This window comes from Typopeltis vanoorti, chromosome 5 (assembly GCF_054136105.1).
Source record: "Typopeltis vanoorti isolate ZY-2024b chromosome 5, IOZ_Tvanoo_1.0, whole genome shotgun sequence".
In the NCBI taxonomy this organism is placed as follows: domain Eukaryota; kingdom Metazoa; phylum Arthropoda; class Arachnida; order Uropygi; family Thelyphonidae; genus Typopeltis; species Typopeltis vanoorti.
In genome coordinates this window covers 70,047,994-70,066,341 of record NC_143553.1, presented here as the reverse complement: position 1 = coordinate 70,066,341, position 18,348 = coordinate 70,047,994, and the positions used below count along the sequence as shown (strand labels likewise).

General features: G+C 38.1%; 1 protein-coding gene across 1 annotated transcript in view; it reads left to right on the top strand.

Moving 5' to 3' along the window:
• LOC150106510 (pleckstrin homology domain-containing family G member 7-like) overlaps positions 1 to 18,348 on the top strand; it is a 280,061-nt gene that overhangs the window by 190,581 nt on the left and 71,132 nt on the right. The gene's annotated exons all lie outside the window — the stretch shown is intronic.

Genomic DNA, 18,348 nt, shown 5'->3' with positions numbered 1-18,348 from the left:
TATTAGATGTTATTTATGTTCTTGTACTTATTATTACCGTATTTTTTGATAGATAACGTGTGCGTTATCTATACAAAAAAGTCTAAATTTGTTAAAAATGAACATGTGCGGTATACATTTGAAAGGTATGAGAGGTAAATCAAATGTAATAACAAAACTAAGGTAGAAGTATTACTTAATATTTATTGAACATTACACTATTCAAATCCAAAAAATTCTTCATCAGACTTAATGTTGAAAGAATCGATTACTTTAAAAATTTAGTTTGGTATTTTTCAGCTTCATAATCATTGTCACTGTTTTAATGAAACCATTTCTAACACAGTTTTCACTTACAGCAGCCCAACTTTCTACAATCCACATGACTATATCTTTATATGACATTCTTTTCATCTGCCCTGTTTTGTTATATTCATGGATGCCATTCATCATCCAGTCTTCCCATTTAGCCTGCAAATTGTCTTTGAGTGGTTTATTTACTGCAAGATCAAGGGGTTGGAGTTTTTTTTGTTAAACCAACTGGAATAACGGCCAATTTGGAATACTTACAATTGTTTTAACTTCTGCTGTCGCGTGTGCCCTACACTTTGTTAGTGCCCAACACTAACAAAGATTTTGGGTTGAAAAATGCCATTTTTCTGTTTCACTACACATTCTCTAACCAAAATTTCAAATTTTGTCCAACACTAGTGGAGGAGCGCACACTTAAATTGTTTCTCTTCATAAATCCAAAAACCCAAAATAGGTAGGCCTTGAAATCCTTTATATTATCGTTTTGCGCAATTCTTTGATTCCTGCAACACACAGACAGTAGATAGTCTCATACCTTTAGCTCTTTCACTAACAACCCAATCAAAGTTTTTTTTCTATGGTTGGCCACAAGCTCCTTCTAAACCTCATAGCACGTTTCCTCGTATGTAAACATTTCAGGACTGTTTCAGCCTTTCGCCATTCATGAACACTACTTTCTTCAACACTGAACAATTGACCAGCTTCACGATTCCCTTTTTCCTTTGCTACTTCCAGCACTTCAAGCTTGAACTGCGCTGTGTAGGATTTTCTCCGAGAAGTACTTCTGTCTTCCATGGGTAATTAAGATCTAATAACAAAATATAAACAAATAATGATTTACTTTATGAAATATTTTAAAACAGAATGTACAGAATAATCGACCATTGCTACTAGCAACGCACGTGCTTTTAAAGAATTCCTCTGTCTTCTGTCTGTACTTCCTAATTCTACCGCTAGTTGGCGCATGTGCGTTATCTATACATCAAAAGGAGTGATGAAAATGTTGGGGTGCACGTTATACATTAGGTGCGCATCATCTATTGAAAAATACGATATTACTTTTACCAGTCTCCATGGCGTCACGTAATTAATTGAAATGGATCACTTCACTATATTGTTATTTCAATAGCTGCTATAATGAATGATGCATCTGCAGTTAATTTTGCTAGTGTGCTGATATACCAGGTGATTATAAAATAATGTCAAGTGTTCAGAGCCCTCTAGTGAGTAATGTATTGGACGAAACACACCAATATTCGGTAGATGTACACAATGGAACATGGGAATTCGATTTAACGGGAAAAAAAATCGTACCAAAAGTCGCCAACAGGGGAAAGTTTGGTGCTGCCAAATTAATTTTAGTAGGTGTGACTAATGAATGACTAAATGGCAAATGAGAGACAGCACACATCAATTTCATGACGTTCATTGTTAATTACAAATGAGGTTCAATATGACCACCATTCTGATGTTCCAGGAACTGCATACGGCGCACAACATATTGGAATTGATTTGTCTCACGTGTAACGTTATTTGATCTTTCAAAGTTGGAATATCGGGTACATGTCCTTGATACACAATGCTTTTAAGAAATCCCCACAGCCAAAGGTCACAAGGATTGAGATCAGGTGATCTTGGTGGCCATGGCGTGGGAAATGCACGACTAATGATTCCTCTGTCAGAGAAATGTTGTCGCAAAACACGCTGTACCTGAAGTCCGATGTGAGGGTGGTGCACCATCCTGCATGAAGATGGTCGAATTGAGACATCCTCTTTGCTGCAGTTGTAGAACCACAAATTTCTGTAGCATATTGGCATACCTGTTAGCATTGACGGAACAGGTCACTAGTCCATTTTGGTGATTTTTCTCGTAAAAGTATGGACCGATGATAAAAGATGCCGCAAATCCGCACCACACTGTGACTTTGGGCGAATGGATAGGCATCTGCAGACACGTGCGGATTAGTTGCAGCCCAAATGTGACAGTTGCGTGTGTTAATATCGCCGTTCAAATAAAAGTGCGCTTCGTCACTCCATAAAATCTGCCATGGCCATGCATCATCCACTTCCATGCGTGCTAAGAATCTCAAAGATAAGTCGATTCGTGTGGTTGCATCATCAGGGTGCAATTCTTGAACATGACTGATTTTATAGGGGTAAAACTTCAACATCTGATGTAGGATTTTCTACACCGTTGTGTATACGATATCCGTTTGCCAGGATATTGCTCGTGCACTGCTGGTACCCTGCACGTTCGTCATCTCCTGTTCCACAATAGCAGTTGCAACTTGTTGGTGATTGATTGGTTTGCATCCCCTGCCTACCTGCACTGCTAGAGTTCCAGTAGTTTCAAATTGTCGAATCAATTTTCATAAGTTTGTTATGCTAATCAGTCCTTTTTGTAAATTTTTCATACGCCGAAAATCACAAAGACAGGCACTGGCATTATTCTTCTGCTGATAATAGAGATTAACAAAGCACGCTCATGTAAGGTAAGAGGCATCGAAAAGCAGTTTGTCTACGAATGATAAGAAATCTCACAGGCTTTCCTTTTATTGCATGATCGCTCACAAGAAATGCAATAATGAAATTAATGCATTTTACTCAGTAAACAGCGCTAAAATTTCCCCTGTTGGCGACTTTTGGTACTTTTTTTTTTCATTAAATCAAATCCCCATGTTCCACTGTGTATGTCTACCGAATATTGGTGTGTTTTGTCCAATACATTACTCGCTAGAGGGCTCTGAACACTTGACGTTATTTTATAATCACCCGGTATATAATTAAGCCGATGCATGAGAGGTTGCAAACCTCATAGCATAGCACAAGTGTCACATGTTAGCAAGTGGTTAGGAAGAAGGAACTTATTGATATTTTTCTTGAATGGTTGGAGGTAGTTGTCTTAGTTCTTGGGAAGACTTGTAGAATGCAGTTTGAGAGGGCACAGGTTGTAGAAGGAATGAAAGATGAGGAAAAATTGGTTTAGTAGATTCCAAATGGAGTGTGACTGGTTGGTTTATTGGCACAAGAACAGCAAAGGTCACAACTGCACCATAGTAAAGATTACAGTACACAAAGTCAAAGGTTACAGAAGTACATAAATAGTCAAAGATAAACTAGTAAATAATATGTATGTACAAAAATTAAGCTAAGCAATGCATTATCTATGTATAAATAAAATTACAGTCAAATGTATTTGTATAAATCAATTCTTTGTAAAAGGGGAAAAACATCATGCAATTCGTTTGAGTCTGATAATATTTGCCTGAGTGTAATATAGCTTGAGTAGATAGGTAAAATTTCATTCTTCTCTTGTGTAAAGTGCTGGCACTCCACCAGAATATGACAAATAGTACGATGTGTATTGAATTTTTCACACACAGGTCGAGCATCAGCTTCCAGTAAATAAGAATATGTAAGATGACTGTGACCTATGTGAGCCTAGAAAGAACAACTTCCTCATTTCTCTTTCTAAGATGACTAGAATGCCAATGCTTAATGTCATGTCATTTTTCTGTCAATACTTCCTGCCATTGAGCAATTAGCTTTGGTCTTATAAACTGTCTGTAGGTTGTATATGATACTGTCAAACAGTCATGGAAAAAGTATGGGCTGATCTAGGTACTGCATCTGCAGTCTCATTTCCCTTAATTCCAATGTGGGTGGCAATCCAGCACCACTGAACATCAAAATTAAGGGTTGTCATTTTGCACAACAGGCATAAACACCTCAGACAGCAGTGGATGTGGATTAACATAAAAGAAGAGATAGCCTGTAAAGAGCTCAAAGATACATTAAAAGTTTTTGATAGCAGTTTTCATTTATATGCACAACTGCAAGCTGAATGGCATGCAACTCTGCTGCAATCAGGTGTGATCTGGTTGGAGATAGTAATGTCAGGAAACACAGTAGCATAGCCAACACAGGTGTCAGTTCTTGAGTCATCAGTATAGATGGGCAAAAAATCAGAGTGGGCTACCCTGGATGCATTAAACAATTGCAGGTAGACAAACGATAGAGTATGAAACTTCTGTAGTTGACAAAGTGAGAGGTTGCAGGATTGAGTGCAAAAGTGAGATTTTATGTTTGGGGTAGGCAACATTGTCAACATTCGTGCCAACAGCCTGCATAGTCTCTTTAACATGCATACCAAAAGGACATATGGTAGTCTGATGTGTGTGATATTGAGCTTCCCTTCCCAATGCAGAGAAAAGAGACTAGTCCATGTAGGATGATCTGGAAGAGACTTTATCTATAGGGCATAATTAAGAGACAATTAAGTTTTTTGCCTAAGTGATAGAGCCAGTTCATTTACTTCAACATAAAGACTTTGAGTGGGTGATGTGCGAAAGATGCTAGTAACTATCCATTGATGGATGGGATCCAACCATTGCAGGTTATTCTGCCTTGCAGAACCATAGACTTGAAATTCATAATCCAGCTTTAATGTATAAGTGCACTATAATGATGAAGCAATGAAGATCTGCACCCCATTCAGTAGCAGAAAGGAGATTCAATGTTCTCTTTCACTTTTCTCTTAGTTGATGAATATGTGCAAGAAATGGAAGTTTTCTGTTAAAGATGAATTGCAGGAACTTGGTTTTTATTGCTACTGGAATAACAGTTCATCTATTCTTAATTGAAGATCTGGGTGAAAAGTGCATTTTTGACAGAAGTGTACACAGACACCTTTTGCTACTGAAAACCAGAAGCCATTACTAAAAGCCCATAGAGGGAGATGATCAATTGCTTCCTGAAGTTGTCTTTCCATTATCGTCATATTATGAGATTGACACTAAATTGTGAAAGTTAACTCAATCACTCTTCAGTGATCGAGTTAACTTTGATAGTAAAAAGTATCATACTTAAAACAGACTTGGGGAACACCCTGGATCTTGATGATATGACTGACTGACTGACTGAGATAGTATATTTCCCACTCTGACTTGGAAAGTTTGCCTAGACAGAAAGTTTTTAATAAATACAGGAAGGTGTCCTCTGAGACCAAGGTTATAGAGGTCTTTTAATATGGTACATCTCAAGGCTGGGTCATAAGCTTTATCCATGTCAAAGAAAACTGAAAGCAGATGTTCTTGCTTCAGGAATGTATCTTTTATACAAGTATCTAAACAAGTCAAATGGTCTAAAGTTGAACGATGTTTACAGAACCCACATTGTGTATTGGAGAGAATATCGTTGCTTTCTAAATACCAGAGAAGTCTGGCATTAGCCATTTTCTCTGTCTTACAAATATGGCTGGTCAGAGCAATAGGTCGATAATTATTTCTTGTGTTGGATCCTTTCCTGCTTTTGGGATAGCAATGATAACTGACTTCTGCCAAGAATCCAGAAACTTTTCCTCTGCAAGTATTCTGTTGTATATTAAGAATTATCAACACGTAGCACAAGAATATTTTAATATTTGCCAAATATTTCAGTCTGAAATTAACAGACTATCATCAGTAGCTGGATAGGAACAGTTTTTTTACATGGGGGGAATACAAACAATTGATCATTCAAAAGTGGAACGAACCGCATAATGTTACATTGCTAAGCACTAAAGAGAGGTAAATTTCATCAGTATAGGTATCAATTCACAATTTCATACAACAATCTTAATTTTATAAATTCAATTAAAGATAACATTAGATTAATGTAAGAACTAGAAGATCTCAATTGGGGGTAAAAAAGTGTATTATCTGGATTAAACTTTCCCATATTTGGATGTGCAAATTCAGGGAAACTAGATTTGTTAGGGGGGGTGGGTAGAGATACAGTCCTTATGGAGGCAGTTGAATGTAAGAATGAATATAATATGCCAGAGCAAATAAGGACAAAAAATCAGAGTGGGATAGTTAATATAAGGCATCAAGGTAGGGTTGGGGCTAATGGGGGTCTTAAATTCATGTACACTAATACTAGGAGTATTAGGAACAAGAAGGAAGAGTTTTTGGCCATGGTTGGCACTTCCAGACCACAGGTTATAGGTATTAGTGAAACATGGCTGACTGTAGATGATATAACTAGTGGGATTGAATGTGATGGGTATAGTGTGTTCAGGAATGACAGAGAGAATAAAATGGGGGGAGGAGTATTGTTGATGATAGCTGATGAGCTCCAGCCAAGGAGAATAGAAGTTGAATTGCAGGATAGAGAAAAGAGCACATTTGAGGCCATTTGGTGTGAGATTGTGGCTAGCAGAACTAAATATACAATTGGGTGCTGCTATAGACCAGGTGATGGAAAAGATGGTGGTGACAGTATGCACAAGCAAATAGAAGAAATGGGTGGAAGGAGGGTGATTATTATGGGAGATTTCAACTATGGTCGCATTGATTGGAGTGAGGAGAGGACACACGGGAGGAAGGAACTGGATTTTATGCGGTTATTAAGGGATAACTATCTGCGACAGCATGTAATGGAAAATACTAGGGGTCAGAGAGTGCTTGACCTAGTAATTACATCTGAGGATTTGGCTGTAACAAATATGACCACATTGCCACCAATCGGTGAGAGTGATCATAGGGTCTTAACTTGGGAGGTGGCTAAAGGTGTAGAATTTTCAATTAAGACAGGGTACATGTGGAATTATCGGGCGGGAAAGTACGACAAGCTTAGGAGTTTGATTGGTTCAGTGCCATGGCATGTACAACTGCAAGGACTAGAAGTTGATAGTGCATGGGAGGTAGTTAAGAAGTGCTTGCATGAAGCAATGGCTGACTGTATACCTAGAGTCCGAATAATAAATCAAGTAGGGGTTAAATGGATGAATAACACCATTAAGCTTGAGTTGCAAAAAAAGAAACAACTATGGAGGGAATTTAAGGAGAAGGGTGACCGGCAGGCACATGAACGGTATAAAGCGCAGGCCAGAAGGGTGACGAGTGTGGTAAGAAAAGCAAAAAAGGATTACGAAAGAACATTGGCCATGCAGGCTAAAGAGAATCCTAAACAGTTTTTTAGATATGTAGCAAGTAAAAGGAAAAATGTACATGGCAGATTGATTTTAAAGAATGCCGATGGTAGGGAGGTAACTGAATCAGTTGAGATAGTTGAGTTACTGAGTGAGCACTTTGCAAAAGCATATCATCCAGGTGGTGACATTGCAGAAACGAATAAACCAGTAGATTATACGGGAATTGTGGTTAATGAAGTGGAGGTGAGTAGTCTATTGCATAACCTCAATGTCAATACATCTGTGGGATTGGATGGTATACCAGCTCGTGTTGTACGAGAAGCAGCTAAAGAATTGTCAGTACCCTTGACCATTTTGTTTAATTTGAGTCTCGGGTCTGGGTTAGTCCCGAGCGGGTGGAAAGAGGGGAAAATAGTTCCACTGCATAAAGGTGGTTCCAAGACTGCTGTTGTAAATTACCGACCGATTAGCATATCAGGAATCATTGTCAAGGTCTTAGAGAAAATAGTCAAGAGGAAAATACAAGATTGGATAGAAGAAAATGGGATACTGTATCGGGGACAGCATGGTTTTGTGAAGGGTAGGTCATGCCTCAGTAACTTGCTCACGTATTATAACACAGTGACGGCTGAACTGGATAAGGGTAATGGGTTTACAGTGATTCTACTGGACCTTGTTAAGGCCTTTGACAGGATACCACATGGAATTCTAATCAGTAAATTGCAGCATATGGGGATGGATATAGGATTGGTGAGATGGATAGGAGGGTGGTTGACGGAGAGATATCAGAGAGTGGTCTGTTCAGGAGTAGAGTCCACAAGACGGCCTGTGACTAGTGGTGTGCCACAAGGATCTGTTCTTGGACCACTGCTGTTTAATTTGTTCATAAATGATATAGGAAATGATCTGAGAGGAACAGTTCATTTGTTTGCGGATGATGCGAAGTTGGGTAGGGCAATAGTGAATGCAGATGACGTCAAAATTTTGCAGGATGATTTGGATAGATTGGAGGTCTGGGCTAAGGAGAATGGATGTCAGTTTAATGTGGCAAAATGTAAGGTTATGCATTTTGGGGTGAAAAGATTGGCGGCAGTTTACTGCATTGGTGGAACCCAGCTCCAGGAAATTGATGAGGCACGAGATTTAGGAGTGTTGGTGGATAAGGAATTGAAATTTAGGGGACACATTGCAAAAGTGACCAAAACAGCTCATCAAATCACTTGGTTACTGAAGAATACGTTGACAAGCAGAGACAAGCAGGTTATTGTTCCTCTCTATCGAGCCTTGATAAGACCCCATCTAGACTACTGTGCTCAGATTTGGTCACCTAGGTTTCTTCTTGATGTGGAGGAGGTGGAGAGGATCCAGAGGGGAGTGACCAAGATGATAGCAGGTTTGTGGAATGAACCGTATGAGAACAGGTTGAGGATTTGTGGGTTGCAAAAATTGGTTGATAGGCGGAGGAGGGGAGATATGATTGAGACATTCAAATTACTGAAAGGTTTCTATAAAATTAATTCAGAAGATATTTTTGAGAACAGGGCTGGTTGTGGGAGGACTAGGGGACATCCATGGAAACTGGGCAAAAGTGTGGTTAGTAAAGGTGTTAGAGCTGGGTTCTTTACTTTTAGAGTAGTGAATGAGTGGAATGCGCTCCCTGAGTCTGTAGTGGATGCTGTGACAGTGAATGAGTTTAAGGTGAGGTATGATAGATACTGCATGAATGTCAGATAGTTGTGATGAATATGATTTGGGGCCTCCCTCGATGAGTCTAATGACTCCCTGGAGTTGCCCGTAATAATAGTAATAGTAATATTTTTGACAAGGATAAGCAATCATTTCGATACAAGTTAGGACATCGAAGTAATGCCTCAGCACTCTCTTTGAATAGGTGTTTGGAATTTATAGCGACATCTGTGTACAAGGCTAGTCCTGGACCAGAGAATGTTGTGGCTTGTCTCTATCCCATGTTGCACCAATCCAGACTTATCAGATTTGTTGTGAAGAAGAATGTACGACAGATGTTCTTGTATTCTTTTTTTCTATAGAGCATCCAGTTTGTCCAAAGTACGACAGATTGCAGTCACGCGGAACTTAATATACACACCAGGCAGCGACATAGTTGAGCATTTATCTTTAGAAGAGGGGAAATAGGTGGATATTTTATTAATAGGATATAAGTGACTCTTAAATCATATTTCTTCAGAATTATTGAAATTGGTTCTGAAATTCCTGAAATATATGGAATTGCAACTCGATGTATTGATTCTTTGTTGTTCTGGATTGGATTGTAGGAATCGAACAGATGTTGTGTAGTCTTTTCGGAGAAGCTTTTTAGTTTCATGTAATGTTTGATAGTGGAAAGCTCTTTTTGTAATTCGTGGGGTGTTGAGCAATTAGTTCTAGCTCATCAAATTAAACATTTTATGATTCCTGTTTTTTGATAAGGATGATGAGCAGATTGTTTGAGAATGTAACATCCAGTAAAAGTGGGTTTTCTGTAAACTGTTTTCATTGTCAGAATACCTGAAGGTGAGCAGATGAGAAGGATGTCCAAGAAGGATAACTTGTTGCCTTTTCAATCTCCATGGTAAACTTGATATGAGGGTGTAAAGAATTGATTTTGACTAAAAAGGAAGGTAAGGAATCTCTGTTGTGAGGCCATACTGAAAAAATCGTCTATATATCTAACCCAAAAGGAAGGTTGAGGGTATATAGATGAAATAAGGATGTCTTCTGGATGCTCCAAATAAAAGTTGGCTAGTGCAGGTGAAAGTGGACTTCCCATGGCCGTTCCTTCTACTCGGTTGTAGAATTTTTGACACAGAAATATCCAGAGTGCATCGTGAATTCGAATAATTTTGCGATATCTTGTGGGGAAGATGTCAGCAAGTAAATATAAAGTCTCTTTGAGAAGTACATTCGTGAATAGAGATTCTACATCGAAGCTCACCATAAGGTCAGTAGGTTGCAAGGAGATATTTTTTAATTTGTTTAAGAAATCTGAAGAGTTTTTCAAAAAAGAGCGTGATTTGTCTATTTGTGATTTCAATAATTTCGCTAAATATTTGGCAATGTGGTAAGTAGGTGGGGAATGTCTGTCTTGTGAATTTTTGGTAGACCATAAAACTTAGGAAGTCTTGCAAAATGAGTTTTTAATCTTTCTGTAGTGTCTGCATCTAAACTTATAACCTCATTTAGAAGGGAATTTAATTTCTTCAGTTGCCTGTTAGTGGGGTCCTGATCGATTTTTTTCTATGTTGAGCGATCTCGAAGTAAAAGAGAAATTTTTTCTTATGTAATTTGAAGAATCCATAATTACTATAGCTTTTCCCTTGTCTGCTTTAGTGATAATAAGGTGACTGTTGCTTCTTAAGGAATGTGAGTGCTTTCTTTTCAGAAGGAGATATATTGGAAGGAGGAAGCTTGGCTTTAAGTAGCAGGGAAGAAAGTGCTACATTCCTTAAGAAGCAATAGTCACCTTATTATCACTAAAGCAGACAAGGGAAAAGCGACAGTAATTATGGATTCTTCAAATTACAGAAGAAAAAATTTCTCTTTTACTTCGAGATCGCTCAACATACAAAGAACTCGATCACGACCCGACAAACAGGCAACTGAAGAAATTAAATTCCCTTCTACATGAGGTTATAAGTTTAGATGCAGACACTATAGAAAGGTTAATCGATGTAGAATCTCCATTAATGAATGTACCTCTCAGAGACTTTACATTTACTTGCTGACATCTTCCCACAAGATATCGTAAAATTATTCGAATTTGTGATGCACTCTGGATATTTCTTGTGTCAAAACAAATTCTAAAACCAAGTAGAAGGAACAGCCATGGGAAGTTCACTTTCACCTGCTCTAGCCAACTTTTATTTGGAGCATCTAGAAGACATCTTTTTTTCATCTATATACCTTCAACCTTCCTTTTGGGTTAGATATATAGGCGACATTTTTTCAGTGTGGCCTCACAACAGAGATTCCTTACCTTCCTTTTTAGCCAAAATCAATTCTTTACACCCTTGTATCAAGTTTACCATGGAGATTGAGAAAGACAACAAGTTATCCTTCTAAGACATCTTGCCTCATCCGATCACCTCCAGGTATTCTGACAACAACAACAGTTTACAGAAAACCCACTTTTACTGGACATTACATTCTCAAACAATCTGCTCATCATCCTTATCAAAAAACAGGAATCATAAAATGTTTAATTCATGAGCTAGAACTAATTGCTCAACTGCCCACGAATTGCAGAAAGAACTTTCCACTCTCAAACATTACATGAAACTAAATAGCGTCTCTGAAAAGACTACACAACATCTGTTCGATTCCTACAATCCAATCCAGAACAACAAAGAATCAATACATCGAGTTCCAATTCCATATATTTCAGGAATTTCAGAACCAATTTCAAGAATTCTGAAGAAATATGATTTAACAGTCACTTATATCCCTATTAATAAAATATCCACCTATTTCCCCTCTTCTAAAGATAAACGCTCAACTATGTCACTGCCTGGTGTGTATATTAAGTTCCGCGTGACTATAATCTGTCGTACTTTGGACAAACCGGATGCTCTATAGAAAAACGAATACAAGAACATCTATCATACATTCGTCACAACAAATCCGATTTGGTACAACACGGAATAGAGACAAGCCAAAACATTCTCTGGTCCAGGACTAACCTTGTACACAGATGTCTCTATAAATTCCAAATGCCTATTCAAAGAGAGTGCTGAGGTGTTACTTCGATGCCGTAACTTGAATCGAAATGATTACCTATCCTTCTCAAAAATATGGGAAAGTTTAATCCAGATAATACATTTTTTTTTCCCCCAATCGAGACCTTCTAGTTCTTACATTAATCTAATGTTATCTTTAATTGAATTTATAAATTAAGATTGTTGTATGAAATTGTGAATTGATACCTATAATTTATTCATCACTCTGATGAAATTTACCTCTCTCTAGTGCTTAGTAATGTAACATCATGCAGCTCGTTCTACTTTTAAATGATCAATTGTTTGTATTCCCCCCTTGTAACCTATCAAGCCACTGATGATAGTCTGTTAATTTCAGACTGAAATATTTGGCAAATATTAATATTCTTGTGCTAACGTGTTGGTTATTCTTAATTTCATGTCACAAGTGTCCCTCAAGAATAGAATTCTGTTGTATATTAACAGAAAAAGATCCATAGAAGATGATAGTAGATGTTTTATCATTTCATAATGGATGTCTTAATGACATACTGCACTAAATGAGACAGTAAAAGAGCTCTTTTCCATTCCTCCTTAACAAATGGCTGATTGTATGGCTCAAGCCTTTTGGTAGAAAAATTTAGCCCCTGTTGCTCTTTCAATATTAAAAATTCAGGAAGATATGAAGCTGTTGCTGAGATTTTGGCAAAATTTTCTCCCAAAATGTCTGAAGTAGCTTTGGGATCGACAATAACACATGCATTATGGTCTAAGATAAACAATGTGTTAAACATCTACCTTTCATTTTCTGGCTTTATCCCACACAATTTTTGCAGTGGTCATTTGATTAACTGATGAGGTAAAGTGGATCCAAGATTGTTTTTGACTCTTATGTCTCACATTGCATGCTTTATCCCGAGCACACTTAAATGCTATTAAGTTTGATGTGGTGGGGTATCTACAAAATATATCCCATGCTCTGTGTTTATCTTTTTTGGCTGCCTGCCATTCTGGGTTCTACCAAGGCTTTAGATAGACTGGAAATCAATATGATGTTCTTGGAATTGAAGCTGTTGCTGCCTGGACAATGCAGTCTGTTACATATTTTATTGCTTCGTTGATAGGTGTTTGACTGACTGTATTAGCATTAAATTTTGCAAAATAGGAAAAAAGGTTCCGGTCCACCTAATCCATTTTCCATATAAGTATCCATGTAGGAGAACATGGTTTGTATGAAGACATTGTGCAAATAACAGGTAAATGATCACCTCCATAGATGTTGTTTTCAACATCCCATGTGAGCAGTGGAAAAATGGCACGAGAGCAGACTGTAAGATCAACTGCAGAATATAAGCAGGTAGGCATATGGGAAAAAAGTACTTCATCTATTATTCAAAACAGAGAGGTCATTATTGTCAAGAATTCATTCAATGATAGAACCTCGCCATTTGTTTTGGCACTACACACAGAGTGTTGTGCCCATTAAAATCACCCATAAGAAGTATAAGTTTAGGCAGTTGCAAAATAAAGTTAATAAGATTGATTACAAATACAAACTTATTTATTAATTACTGAACCATTTATGAAAAACTAAACTACATTAGAGCCTACCAGTTTCGCCAGCAAACTGTCTGGCTTTTTCAAGGCGTTTACAGAGACATGAAAACTATTAAATGCAAATTGAAAGGAACATAAAAAACGTTGTAAACCAACTAGATATAATTCAAATACAAACTTATTTATTAATTACTGACCATTTACGAAAAACAAAACTACATTAGAGCCTACCAGTTTCGCCAGCAAACTGTCTGGCTTTTTCATTTGTGTTCCTTTTTTTTTATGTTCCTTTCAATTTGCATTTACTAGTTTTCATGTCTCCGTAAACGCCTTGAAAAAGCCAGACAGTTTGCTGGCGAAACTGGTAGGCTCTAATGTAGTTTTATTTTTCGTAAATGGTCAGTAATTAATAAATAAGTTTGTATTTGAATTATATAAATGACCAAATATGTTTAGTTTAAAGTTTAATGAAAGATTGATTACATTTAATTCAGCACTCAATCTCACAGATCAGCAAATTGCTACTGCTACCAGAACAGTATTAAGCTAAACATGATTGAAAGGAGTATGACTGCCCACTAGGATAGCTACTCCTCCATGAGTAAGACCACCTCCAGTTCTGTCCTTGCATATAACAGCAAAATTCCTTAAGGTATGGTCCTCATTGGATCTTAAGTATGCTTCCTATAGGCAGAAACAGAAAAGTTTGTGTTTCTGCAGCAAAAATCTTGATATCATCAATATTCTGAAGAAACCTACAACAGTTCCATTGTAAAAATTTCCTATTATTTGGTTTTGTGGACTTTTCCAGTTTTCAGAAGATTGAGGGCTTACCTTTGTCAATTTTATATTTATCGATTGTTTTTTGGGGAGTATCAATAGCCACTTCCATCACTTCTTCTGGTAAAATATTCAATACATCTAATTTGTCAGGATCAGTTGGCAAATTTAATTTACATTCAGCGTATAATGAAGTATCCATTTTTTCTGTGGAGGCGTCTGGTTGTTTATGTGATTACCCTGCAATATTTTTTTTTAAATAATGGGTTCTCTTTGAACGGAACCATTTTTGGAGATGTTTCTAGAGCAAGACCATAGGTCATTCAGTTAATGTGCTCAACAGAGAAGCACTCATAATCATAAAGTTCAGGTATGGTGATATTATCAGATGGTGGAATGAGAATATGCGTTTGAGATGCTCTTGACATTTTCTTTGCTGCCACCTTCTCAGCATAAAAGGATCTCAGAATAGGTGTAGGAGTGGTTAACTTCCTTTATGCATCCTGATATATTTTGTTTTAATTTTTTGTATTTCTTTTTCATCTTTCCACTTTTGACATGCACGAGATTAAGCTGGATGATCTCCCTGACAGTTGACACATTTAGCTTCTTTTTTTTTTTTAATTTGCAAAGCAAGATTTGTTATCATGCTCTTAAAATATCATGCACAGGTTGTAGAGCCACGACAAAGGCAAGTTTAAATGTCCATATTTCAGACATTTAAAACATTTTAGTGGATTATGGATGTGTGCCCTAACAGAATAGTTGAAATACCCTGCTTTTACAGTTGTTGGAAGCTAGGTTATCAAAAGTAAGGATGATGCTGCTGGTTAGAACCAGGTGACCATCCCTACATATCAGGATGCACCCCACACCTCTCATTCCCTGATCTTTAAGCTCTGAACATATCTCATCAGGAACAAGGAGCTCCCATTCTGATATCACTCCTCTAGAATTGAGTGTTTTATGAGGTGTTACTGTGATTGATATTGCACAAATTATTTTCCCTATTGGCTTTCACATGTTGTGTGGATGATCAAAAAACTGATACATTTATACTAGTATCATATATCTTTTATTTCTTACTTCTGTTACCAAATGCTGTATCTACAGTATCAGTACTTGTTTCAGACTTTGTTAGGGCCCCTTGAGTATGAATTCTTCATACTCAAGGGGCTTTTAGTTCGCTGCCAGATCTACCCACCCATCATGGAGCCATATATGGATGCCCACTGACTGACAATCAATGACTGCATTCAGGAGTGGAATTCCAGGGCTACCTCAGATGCTATACTAGCACCACAGCAATCCTTGGATCTGAATCCTGGACCATGGAGTGAAAGACTTACTGCAACTCTATTGACCCATGCAGGCAAGCCCACTAGCCTATTGATCCTCACTGAGCCATCCAGGACTGCCCATCTTGCTTAAGCAGAGGTCAAAATAGTGCAAGATTACTAGGATTCCCCTTTCCAGATGTTCATAGGTTGCACTGTGGCAGGGCATTGGATTCCAGTGATGGTGGTCTGAAAGAAATCATAGTAAAAAAAACTCAGGAGAAGTAGAGCAAAAAATATGGGAAGAAAAGCATAGAAAAAGAGCAAGAATGAAAAGGTCCAGTACCATCACTTTTGAGTTCCCCCCCCCTGCACCACAAATAAGTGCCCCACAAGAAGGAGAAAAGGGGAATGGAGTGTGAATAGATGTTTTACAGAATTAGAGAAAAAATGAAGAAATGATAGAAACTGGTTTAATGGAACAGCACCCATGGAAATACCTATAAAAAAACAGGCACGGAGACACAGAGTACAAAACATGGCTATCGGAAAGTGGTTGTGTGAATGTTCATAGAGAAGCTGGCTTCTCACCTTTTGTTTAATAGCTGCTAGCAGATGGTCAGTTGCTTCTTTCAGAGAATGTGTTATGCTGTCTACTGTTGTGTGTCAAAGATAAGTTATATATCATGTCATAGTGATAGAGGGTTCCATGAAAATTCATCGAAAACTGTTCATTGAAAGACAGTTAACTGAATGGGAATTCATCAAACTACAATTCGTCAAAAATGGGTTTGGCAGATGCTAAGAGAATGCTACCTGCTCAAACATGTTGTGCCAACTCTGGGGTTTAGTGGAGGAAGCATCATAATTCTGGGACTGTTTTTTATGGTGGTTCAGGCTGGGGAATCTTAGTTCAGTGTTTGAGAATCTTGACATAGCAGTTTTGTACTTCTAACTTTATGGCAACAGTTCAGCAAAAGCCTTTTCCTGTATCAACATTACAATCCTCATCAATAAAGTGAGGTCTGCAGGAATAGTTTGATATGAATGAGATATGGATAATATGCATTGCTTGCCAAATCAGCTTATTGAGTACAGGGTGAATAATTATTATGGGGTGACTTCGACTATGTGGACTGGAAGAGGGAAGGAAGTGGAATTTATGCATCTACTGTGAGATATTATCTGAAACAGCAAATGATGGAAGACACCAGAAATTTGAGTTTATTGAATCTCATCAGAGAATTTGTCCATAGCCACTTTGTCTCTAGCTGAGGGAGAGTGGTCATGCATTCTTGAGCTGGGAAGTGACTAAACATGTGGAATTTTTAGTTAAGAAGGGGTAAATGCAAAATTGCAAGGAAGCAGCTTGTGAAATTTTAGTATTCATTCTAAGCCTCCATAGAGTCAGAAAAATCATCTCGGGAGGTCAAACACTAACAGAGTACCTTCCTTTGAAAGCATTCAGATACTCTTGGCAAAACACTTCACCCATTCATTACCTGCCATGAAGAAAATCTCCTTTTCACTTCCTTACTATTACTATTATTACGGGCAACTCCAGGGAGTCATTAGACTCATCGAGGGAGGCCCTAAATCATATTCATCACAACTATTCGACATTCATACAGTATCTATCATATCTTGCCTTAAACTCATTCACTGTTGCAGCATCCACCACAGACTCAGGGAGCGCATTCCACTCATTCACTACTCTAAAAGTAAAGAACCCAGCTCTAACACCTTTACTAACCACACTTTTGCCCAGTTTCCATGGATGTCCCCTAGTCCTCCCACAACCAGCCCTGTTCTCAAAAATATCCTCTGAATTAATTTTATAGAAACCCTTCAGTAATTTGAATGTCTCAATCATATCTCCCCTCCTCCGCTATCAACTAATTTTTGCAACCCACAAATCCTCAACCTGTTCTCATAAGGTTCATTCCACAGACCTGCTATCTGCATGGTCACTCGCCTCTGGATCCTCTCCACCTCCTCCCGATCAAGAAGAAACCTAGGTGACCAAATCTGAGCACAGTAGTCGAGATGGGGTCTTATCAAGGCTCGATACAGAGGAACAATAACCTGCTTGTCTCTGCATGTCAACGTATTCTTCAGCAACCAAGTGATTTGATGAGCTGATTTGGCCACTTTTGCAATGTGTCCCCTAAATTTCAATTCCTTATCCACCAACACTCCTAAATCTCGTGCCTCATCAATTTCCTGGAGCTGGGTTCCACCAATGCAGTAAACTGCCGCCAATCTTTTCACCCCAAAATGCATAACCTTACATTTTGCCACATTAAATTGACATCCATTCTCCTTAGCCCAGACCTCCAATCTATCCAAATCATCCTGCAAAATTTTGACATCATCTGCATTCACTATTGCCCTACCCAACTTCGCATCATCTGCAAACAAATGAACTGTTTCTCTCAGATCCTTGTGGCACACCACTAGTCACAGGCCGTCTTGTGGACTCTACTCCTGAGTAAACCACTTTCTGATATCTCTCCGTCAACCACCCTCCTATCCATCTCACCAACCCTATGTCCATCCCCATATGCTGCAATTTACTGATTAGAATTCCATGTGGTATCCTGTCAAAGGCCTTAGCAAGGTCCAGTAGAATCACTGTAAACCCATTACCCTTATCCAGTTCAGCTGTCACTGTGTTATAATACGTGAGCAAGTTACTGAGGCATGACCTACCCTTCACAAAACCATGCTGTCCCCGATACAGTATCCCATTTTCTTCTATCCAATCTTGTATTTTCCTCTTGACTATTTTCTCTAAGACCTTGATAATGATTCC